Raw genomic sequence first — 11,157 nt, 5'->3', positions numbered from 1 at the left:
CCGAGAACACGCGAGCCAAATATTATAGCGATGCGCACGGCCTGGAATTTACAATAAATTCTCAAAGTCAGCTGAAAATGGCTCCCTCTTCTCTCGACAAATGATGTATTAGTCCGCAAAATATGACGCGATTGTCGGCAGTTCCACCATTGGCTGATGTTATAATCACGATAACACCCACATTATTACTTTCGTTGTTAATTTTGAGTTCAATAAGTAGATAATATGTATGTTTATATTATGTTATCGCGTTAAAAACACCGAACAAACATTAATATTAGCACTTCCGGTCTCACCGACAGCTCGTCTGCTCGTAGTTGCGTGGTTCCGTTTTCTTCGCCATGCGCAGTGCCGAAAACGTGAATATTTCTGTGCTTTTGACCATCGCCGGTTGCCGTTGAGAGTGGCAGCCGTTCGAGTGTTGCCTCGTCAGCTGAGAACTGCATCGTCGGCACGTTCTCACGACCGACCGAGGCAGGGGCGCCGCGTGTCTCCGATAACAATGCTGGCGCCCGGTAATGGCGGCGCTTCGGGGTCGTCTGCCAGTGCCGTCTTACGAGGCGGTGTATCGGAGTATGGGCCGAAACCGATCTCAGCTGTCATTCGTTCCAAACGAGCGCGCAGGTTTGCTTCCATGGTTGGCAGAGCGATGAAAACACTACGGCGTTCGAGGTGCACACCCAACATTACCAAACCGACGCGCAGTTTTCAAGCACGCGCGATACACAGTGCGATCGACTCCGCTCGACGAGAACGACGCAAGCCGACCGGACGTGGCGGCACAGACCACGTGGTTGTGCCCAGACGTCAGAGAGAAAAAAATGAAGAAAAAGACTCCGCCGGCGCTCTTGGGCGGAGCCTCGCTCCTCTGCGCTCCCTCCGTCGACTCGCTGCCTAGCTGTCCGCGCGCTCGCGGCGTTGAGTTGAGGGAGAAAGCTGCGGAACGTGATCTCTATAATTTGGTAACACCACTTAGACTTGACGGATTCGAAAAATTTTTGCGGCATATGACTCGTGAAGAGTCACACGTCAATAATGAGACTATTCCAATATAACTAAGAAAGGTGTTGCAGGGCCCCTTTAAGCGCGGCCCTGCAGAGGCAGAGTATATGATCAGAAATGCGTTGCTGGGAATATGACCACAAAATATGGCATTGTCACTCCGACTATACGGTGATGAGGGCATATTAAACTAAAGAGTTTGCTACGTTTGCGAACATCATAAAGAAACACAAAATTTGGGTTTCAGTGATGGGATTATTCAGAAGCATTTTTTGCAGAAATTCCCAAAGTTACCAGAACGATAATTGTGGTGACATTCTATAATGAGCACAGTATCTTGAAGTTTGAACTGACTTCAGCTCCAGCAGCACTCTGCCTTCTGCTTTGGGGTATGCTCTGGCAAGCTAACATCAATTACCCCCGTGTTCTAGAACGTCCATTCACTCAACACTTCACCTTCACTTGAGATAGTCGATGGGAGCGCTCTCTCTAGGCAGAAGAAGTCACTGCATATCAGCGATAATCTGCAGCAACTCTTGAGAAGCGCAGCACCATTTTCAGTCGAGCAGCGGCGCTGTGCTCAACTCGGTCAAGCGAAGGACGAAGTTCGAGTTGAGGCGTGTTCGAAAATACGCGGGTTAGTCTGCTTTAACTCTAACCACAGTCTTCAGGGGACGGCTTGAACAATTTGTTCTAAACACAACATGATTGGCGCTCTGGCGGGATGATTAATGACGGGAGCGCCGCCATCATGCTTCGGCCTGAAAGGTTTGAGTTCAATGTTTGAGGTAAGCACCTAGGGATTCCCCCGGCACGAGTATACAATCTTGTCAGGGAGATTAGCGAAGTTGGTGTACGATAGGCGCTCTACTTTTTGCTGCTTCCTGCTTGTTAGGGCAATTGAGATACATGTCGTCTGCAGAGAGTACCGCCAGGTTGTTTTCCCCTTCAGATATAGCGACGAAGGCGCCGGAGAAGCGCCGGTGAGGAGGAGCAATTGCGCGCTTGTCGAGGCGGTGGCACCCCCTCGCGCGTAGCGGATGCCAGCCGCACGTTTCCGAAGCATTTTAGCGATTTTGAGTCAATTATTGCCATTGCTTCTTGGTTATTTCTGTTAATTATATTATTGTAGACCTTGTTTTGTTTATTTTACCGGGTTTTGAGCATTCCTAGATTTATTTTAGGCCTTTGTTGACCACTTTATTTTGAGCCCGATCGCGCCACATGCGATCTACGGATTGACGACAAGCCAGGCCCCTAAACTTCTGCACACTAAAAGAAGACGGCTTTCTCCTTCTAGTCGTCTTCAGCTAATGCAAAGAGGAAGCTGCGAGTTTTTGCAGTTGTGTTGTGCAATGCGTACACTTTATCGTATGAATTACGGCGTCAACAGCGCTCCGAATGCCCAGTTTTTACGAGTGCAGGGACAGCTATTGCATATTAGAGTGTATATCACTATAAGTCGTTCGCAGTTTGATCTAAATAAAGCTAAAAATACAGAAACACCACCCTCCCACTGTGGAGTGCATAGTGCTCTAAGATCGTTTACTTAAGAGGCCCATAAACCATGCAGACATTTAAATTCGGTTGTAGTGTTACAGCTATACACGAGTATACAATGAACCAGTAGCTGCTAGGATTTTTTCGAAACGGTGCAGTAATAAGTGTTTTAAGCGGGTTTGATGAAAGAAACGCGGCCCTTGCTCGTTTCGCTCTTTCCGTCGCTGCGCTCCGCGATCTTCAGCTCGTCTCTCATCCTCTCCAGGTGCTCCTCCTCGCATGGCGAGGAGGAAGAGCAGGGAGTGTGCCAGCCTGCTAGCAGAAACACAGGATCACGCTCGAACACTCGACAGCGCCTGATCCAGGTGGCATAACCTAATCGATCAAGCGATGGAAAGGCCCAAACAGGAGCACGAGATTGCTTTCTCACTTGGTGTCTAGCCCGCGGTGCCTAGCGCTGCCGCTTTTGGCATTTTTCATCGTGAAGGCATTGTGAATTCGATGCGCGTGTTTACTTGAAATGTAAAAGAAATATCGTACGTAGTTTAAGGGCCCTTTAACAGGTTGCAGTTGCTTCTGTACCCACCACGGTGGTCTAGTATATGGCGCTCGAGTGCTGACCCGAAGGACGTGGGTCGAAACGCGGCCGCATTTTCAGGAGAGGAGCAAATGCTAGGGGCCCGTAAACGTAGATATAGGTGCACGGTAAAGAACTCTAGGTGATCGAAATTTCCGGAGCCCTCCACTATGGCGTCCCTCATCATGATATCGTGGTTTTGCGACGTAAAACCCCAACAATTGTTATTACTATAGTTCCTTCTGTCTCTATTTCGTTGTCTTCGTTTTCTGCCGTTTTCGTTTTTTTGTGCTGTTGTGCTAGGATTCCCTTTACAAAGAACTACGCGCATGTCATATGCACTTCTTCCGTCCGTTGCCCTCTTTGTGAGCGCTGCACAGTCCTTAGCAAGAACTATGCATACGGAGAGAGGCATATAGCAACATACATATGCTTCAACATGTTTAGAACTGGCCCTTTCAACTTAGTCTCAATGAAATCAAACAGGTATATATGCATTTACTACATAGAAGCAATATTCATCAGCATTAGTTCTTTGGGAGAGGCCGTGAAAAGATCAAATCGTACCGAATTATAGTAGCTTAAGAGTGTGGGTATTGTTTAGTATTTGCAAAACGCTTACATGACGTATTCGCAACACGCTCACGGAGCCACCAGTCGGCGACAGTGCCGAAAGGATCTGCTCTCTGTTCAGGCATGGCCCAAAAGCGAATTCTACTGGTCAAGCTGGAGCAAATTTTCTTGCTCCGCGGTCGAGAGTCTGCGTTCCACTGGTCGATTCGGAGCAAGTTCGCGTATTCCACTGGCAGGTTAGGAGCAACCCACTCCGCGACGGAGCGTTCCGCGTTGCTCCGTCTTGCAGAGGTGGATTTCGCCGGAACTCCGGCAACGCGGTGCCGTCATTTCCGGTGCAGTCGGGCGACACGGTTGTCTTCAGTGCGTTTTGAGGCGGTGTCTGCTCACCCTGTGCACTTGTTTACATTCAAAAAATGGCATCGTTCAACTCTGCTAGATGAGCTGCTGGTATGATTCTTGCTCTAAGTGATAGCGAGTATATATGTATATATGCAAGAAATATATAAGAGCGTCTGATTCTCTATTGTCGACAGACGCGCACGACAATGTGGCCCGACGCTCGCCTGGCTGTAGACCGCGTTCCCCGCTCGCCCTGTGAGAATTAACGGCCAGGCTTAAGGGAAGACACGACGCACGTAGCGTTCCTCTTCGCGTTCCACGACCCTTTGAATGGATGGATGCAGGTTACAGCGCGGTACTTCGCCCCAGCTTCAGAACCTGGCAAGCCAGCTCCTAAAAAATTCTGCTCAGAACATGCCGCAATTTTTCCGGCGCCGATTGCGGCTGCTGCCACGTGCACATACATACCGGCCAGTTATGGGGCCAGCCGTCATAAACAATTATTGTCATTTCATGCAGAATTTATTATCAGTGTCAAGTACGTGGTACTTTCCTCTGAACTCGACCCCACCATTCGTAAGCACGCCCAGCAGCAGCCGACGCACAGCCGGAGAGATTCCCATGTGCTCGTCCATATTTGTCAGCGCAACACAAGAAAACGGTATCCCTGCTTTCCGCGACAGCGTGGCCGAAATGCGCGCTTTACAGTGGCCACCGAAGTTGCCATGGAAACGTAGAGAGTGGAAGAAGAAATCGTGTCCGGAAGCGATTACGTGACGTATGCTAAATAACTTCCGGAGCGACCTCACGTGCACATTCACGTGTTCCACTGGCAGATTTGGCTTGGTGCAATCGGAGTGCTCGCTCCAGAATTTCGGCGGGCGCTCCGGATCTCCCAGTGGAATTCGTCATTAATGCCAATTAAGAGTGTTCGGTCTAGATAGCCTTATTGTACACGTTGTCATATAATAGTGAGTTCCCGCTCATTAAGAAACTATGAACAACTGGTTATATAACACATATACGGCTCTTCAACTTATATGTGTGCGTATAAAATTTATACAAACCTTTAGCGTCATTTTGTAACGTTTCGCTCACTAACAAAAATTACGCCACAGTCACCTTTCCGCCGCATGCTTCACATACCGTCGACTTCCATGCTACATGGGATCTGCCGAAATTTTTTTATGCCTATAAGTTCGTTATAGCCGCATTAACTTAAGGTACTGTCCATGCATGGTCATTGCGTCCTGCATTGCACACGACGCTCTCTGAGCACGCCTTCTCTGCACAGCACCGTCTGGCGGCATAATTTCGCGGCAGTATGCGCTCTCTGGCCGGTGGCGCGGTACCATATCTGCCCTGAGATACGAATAAAAGTTGTACACGGCAAAAAATTGGAAATGTTAACCTATGATATTGCGTTTTCACTCGTTTTGGATGTTTTGGAGACTTAATCAACTAAAGAGTTTTAGTTAATTGTAGAGAAGATTGAAATGACGATAGATATCAGTTGTTGCTGCCAAACCTTGAAAAATGTTTATCAGATAGTCGAAGTGTTCGCTAGAGCAATTGTTACGACTGTGTTCGATAAGACGTAGCCTTGCTCCTTCCGACGGCGCTTTCTAATCGCCAGCCGTCCTCGTTGTGATCTACGAGCTTCATTGCATGCTAGGGGACGTGTACTCACACGTGAGTAATAGGGACAGCTTACTGCTCACCAATAGTAGAGTACATCTAGTAATCTAAATCTTTGACCATTTTTTCTAAACACCTTTTCTAAGCTCGCTGGAGTACAAATGGGTCTCTGAATCGCGAACTCTGTTCTCAGCTCAAATCTATATGCTAAGCAAACTCATGCACTGAATTTACGCGACGTTACATAATCTCTGTCCAATTTGCGGCGCTCCTGACACGTTGGCACAACTGGTATACACACATACACGTTGCCATCGCCGAATGCATCTAACACCTGTCAAGAAAGCGAAGACCTTGAAACGTGGGAGGCCAAGCTCGTCTCAGAGGACCTGGACCAACAACGACGTCTCGTTGCCAGGGCCAATGAGGCAGCGTAGGCCAAAGAGCTTCTGGAATAAGGAGACCTCTCACTTAGGGTAGAGGCAGGACTTGCACGCCAATGTTGTTTAGAACAATAAACTTTTATTCCTCCTGCTTTCCCACAGCTCTTCGGTGCCTTCTCTAAGTTGTCTTTCATGCAGCTGTGTAGTTGTTACGCAGGTTTTGTGTCCTGAGATTGTTTTAATTGAGGCAAGGCCTCTGTACGGAAAAGGAGGGAGCCATTTTCAAACACACACGAAATATTAACTTTATCGCACACACGGGAAAGATGAGAAAAGGAAAAATCAACAGGCAACGGCACCAAATAAAGTCAAGCTACGCCTAAGCTAACACCATGGTGACCGGAGATATCAAATGTATCTACGTTCCAAGGAACGTTCCAAAGAAACGAGGTCACCGGTTATTGAGTCGCTGGTGGTGGCTCGGGCGGCGGAGTCACGCTGACACGTTCACGGCGACGGCGCTTGTGAAGCGGACGAAGGGTCGAGTCGGCGCAGAGGTTACAGGAGGGGTTGGCCTTGGCAAAGTGGCTGGCCACCTTCCTGCCCACGTACCGAGCGTGGAATCTGGCGGTAGGCACCCGGGCTCGTCTAGTAGCTAGCAACTGGCCGCGAGTGTCCTCTCGGCAGCCGGGACAGTGAGTTCTGCGCTCCACGGTGGTTCAGCTGCCCGGATCCGCTGCTCGAACGATGGGAACGCCCCGTTTTCAGGATTGTCCGTCTCCGAGGACGTCTGGAGGCAGACGCTGTCGGGCCCTTTGCGCTTGAGTCCGAAACCCGACGGACAGACCCTGACACCAGTGTCTCGTCCGAGCTGTCCGAGTAGATGTAGATGTAGATGTAGATGTAGATCCTGTACTGCTGGCTCACACCCACTCAGGGGGATTGGCCAAGAATCGGGCAGCTTAGAAAAAATTATTTAAAAACCAGTAATGAGAATAATTTTCTATTTTGTTTAACAAAAAGATTTTTACAAGTTAATTTTGTGAGAATAATAATTTAAAAAATGCCCCCACCTCCCCGAAGGGAATCGTGAGAAAATGCGAATGCATTTCTTGCGCCGAGAGTACACGGCGCAGTAATTTTAATGGCGTAAATTAATGACGAGACGAGGATTTGTAACGTAACCATTTATTTACACATTCATCAGCACCTGTTTGTGTTGTCATTGTACCTGACGGCCATAATCTCAGCCTTGTGGTCGCCGTTGGCGTTTCACAGCGGCGTCTCGAGCACACATTTCGAGAGGCGCCCAGCCAGCGGACGGGAGAGTGGGGCGCAGGGAGGAGAGAGAGCGAACGGCGAGAGAAGGAGCGGCGAAGCACTGCACCCAATGCCACCTAGAAGAGCGGTGCGGAGCCGGCGCGCGCCCGCGCAAACCGCGGTGAGGAGGCGGAGCGCGCGCAGTCACGTGGGGTGTGACGTCGCTGCGCCGTTGCTACAGGCGCTCCTCTCCTTTCCTCGCGCCGTTGCTATGGGACGGCGGATTCAGGGTCGCTTATAAAGTGCATTCGCACTTAAAAAAAGGAAATAAAAAATTCGGCAGATCCCACGTACCATGGGAACCGATGTTATGCGAAACATGCGCGGAATTGTGACTGTGGCGCAATTTTTCATGTTGAGCGAAACGTTACGAAATGACGCTAGTGAAATGTGGAAGTGGTGTAAGCACACTCATATGCTGAAGAGTCGCATATGTATTATATAACCAGTTGTTTACATTTGCGTAACAATGCCAACAGCAACATGGGTGTTACCAACACCAGACGCGGTAAGCTGATATGTAGTGCTTATATTCTTCAATGCTGGAGAGCGCGAATCCGAACAGCACAAAGAAGAAACGCAAATCCACAGGACAGACGTTACTTGCAACTAAGCTTCATTCATGAAAGTTACCCTGTATATACACTAGTGATGCAGAACTATCGGTAAATTGACTATCGATAGTATCGATAGTTTTTTTGAAACTATCGATAGTGTAAACAAACTATCGATAGTGCTACTATCGACAAACTATCGATAGTGCAATCGGTAGTACCAACGTTAATATTACTGTAGTGATATTAATGCCACGCGTGGTTATTGCTTTGTTTTGACGTATTCGGGTTCAGTCACCCACAAAGACTGTTAGCAACGTTTGACGCAGCCCGTGCCGTAATCTTTGAGAAGCTTCACAATTGTTTGAGATCATTCTGTTAAGACTACGCGCCCAACGCGGATAGTCAAGTTTATTCGAGAGCTTACGCAAGCACCAGCGTTAACGCTACGGTTTGATGACTGATGTATAAAGGACGACGCGTTCCACCGATGATCACATTACTCAACGGCTGACGACTGCTCCCGCCACTATCAGTGCGCAGCATGTATCGCTTGTATTTTGAGTTTTGATTTTCTGGACACAAGTTCGCCCAAATAAAGAGCTCCGTATTTCCCAGTCTTGCTGCAGCATTCTCCACAGTCACAACCACTTGATAATATTATCGATAGTAGTGTGAATAATGATGATGTTGCTGGCCGGCCATATTGCCAAAATATTTGCGATACCCTACTACCAGCTTCGCTTAATTTGTGAGAAATTTTTCACAGAGAAATTAATTATTTCCTCCGTGAAAATGGCGGAATATATCCATCAATAAACTCGTATCCAAAAGCAACCAGTTACACCTTACAATTAACCTCCTGACATTTTTTTTATTTTGAAATCATAAAATGCAATATCAATTTGAAACCGCGCAGTCCCACCACATGTAAAGTCTTCCTTTCCACTACAGCTGAACAGTTTGACTTTATGACCATGTGTCAGCAGAGCACTGTGGTGAAGAACACAATCACGTCAACTTTCTTGCCTTCAGCCTGCTCCTACGGCTACACTATGTACCGCGCGCGCGGGGAACCAAGTTTATTCTGCAATGAGTCCGCGCTGTTGATTTTATACTATCGATAGTACCATCGATTTTCTTACTATCGATAGCGCTATCGATAGTATTTTGCACCATCGATAGTTCGATAGTGACTCAGCTATCGATAGTATCGATAGTACCATCCATAGTTCTGCATCACTAATATACACACAACCGAGGCGCACACGCAGGCGCATTGCGCGTACGTTGCACTCACAGTTGCAGTTATTACAGTTGCGTAACAGTAGTTATGCTTAAACTTGTCCGTTATCACGGAGAATGCAAGCACGTTTCACGAACCCATGTGTATGTGTAGAACGGTTTCTTCACAGTTCTTGAACAAGGCCATCATCACCGTGATCAGTGAGCACCAGCAGCTGGACCGGACTTGTTAATCAGATCCGTTAGTGATCGCGGGTACGAGGGTTCTAAGTGTAGTGAAGTGCGATGTATAGTACAGCTGGTGGAAATCCTGGTTGCCTCTTACGATGAAATGATCTTTGACGCCTCCTGTCCAGCACGTGGCAGCGAGGTCTTTTGCTGCCCTGTTCCCATTCAAGCCGTCTTTCACGCAGTATAAAGACCAGGTGTCGTTTCGTCTCGATAAATCAATGTTGAAGTCACCGGTAATGATGAGAGGCCTGGTTCTCCCGGCAGATTTATTGTAGGAAGAATTGACCCCCGTTTTTGCGTAATCCACGTGGTCCACACGTTGCGGACCACGTGAACGAGTGCATGGTACTTAAGCGTCTTCCAGAGGTGCTCCGTCTTCAGCTTCCTCACTTTCCAAGCGTCAGCCACGGTGATGTAGCGGTTACGGTGCTCGGCTGCTGACTCGAAGGTTGCGGGTTCGATCCCAGCCGCGGCGGTCGCACTTCGATGGAGACAAAATGCTAGATGCCCGTGTACTGTGCGATCTCGGCGCACGTTAAAGAATGTCATACCTGGTTCTCGCGGGAGATTTATTGTAGGAAGAATTGACCACCGTTTTCGCGCAATCGACGTGGTCCACGTTGCGGACCACGTGAACGAGTGCATCATACTTGAGCGTCTTCCAGGGTTGTTCTGTCTTCAGCTTCTTTACATTCCATGCGTCAGGCGCAGTGGTGTAGCGGTCACGGTGCTCGGCTGCTGACCCAAATGTCACGGGTTCGATCCCAGCCGCGGCGGTCGCATTTCAATGGAGGCAAAATGTTAGATGCCCGTGTACTGTGCGATCTCGGCGCAAGTTATAGAATACCATACGGTTAAAGAATACCACGCGGAGCCCTTCGCTACGGCGTCTCTCATATTCATATCCGTGGTTTTGGGACATAAAGCCCCAACAATTATTAGTAGTATCCCTTTCCTTGCGTGTCAATGTGCATGTTCGCGGTTAGTGTGTTGATTGAGTCTGTATCCCCTATGGCACACACCCGCATACCATAAACTCTGGTATGCGGGTATGTGCTGCACGTGACTGAGAGAAAGAGTTTCATGACGTACGCGACAGGTATTTTGCGTTATTCATGTCATGACCAGTGAATCGTGTACACCACACACTGATCCCCTGCTATGCCATTTTTGTTATATTAGAAGTTATGGAGACGACCAGGAGAGCGCCCAGACGTAGGCGGCTAGGTAGATAGATAGATACGTAGATAGAAACGCCCAAAGTGCCTGAAGTTCGCTAAGAAATGCTTCGCATTTAAAAAATTCGGCAGATCCCACGTACCGTGGGAATCGATGTTATGCGAAGCATGCAGGGGATGGTGACTGTGGCGTAATTTTTCACATTGAGTGAAACGTTATGGAATGACGCTAGAGAAATGTGGTAGTGGTATACGCACACTCATGTGTTGAAGAGTTGCATATGTATTAGATAACCAGTTGTTTACAGTTGCGTAACGATGCCAACAGCAACATGGGTGTTACTAGCACCAGACGCGGTAAGCTGATATGTAGTTCTTATATTATTCAATTCTATAGTCGGATACATGTTTAGAAGGCAGGAAAGGCCCTGCCGAGACGACCGAAGCGCGGCAGCCGATCGCCTCCGCGACTAAAGAAATAGTCCCGCTCATGCACGTGCCGATCTTCTCCGAAGGCGGAGCCACCGGCCGTCCCGCTCATGACGTCAGTACCGAATGCGCGCCCATTGGTGCAGGCATGTGTTCATCCGCCTTTGAGGAAGAAATGCCGCTGC

This window comes from Rhipicephalus sanguineus, chromosome 10 (assembly GCF_013339695.2).
Source record: "Rhipicephalus sanguineus isolate Rsan-2018 chromosome 10, BIME_Rsan_1.4, whole genome shotgun sequence".
NCBI lineage: Eukaryota > Metazoa > Arthropoda > Arachnida > Ixodida > Ixodidae > Rhipicephalus > Rhipicephalus sanguineus.
The sequence above is the reverse complement of the archived record's forward strand: the minus strand, read 5'-3'. Positions refer to the sequence as shown.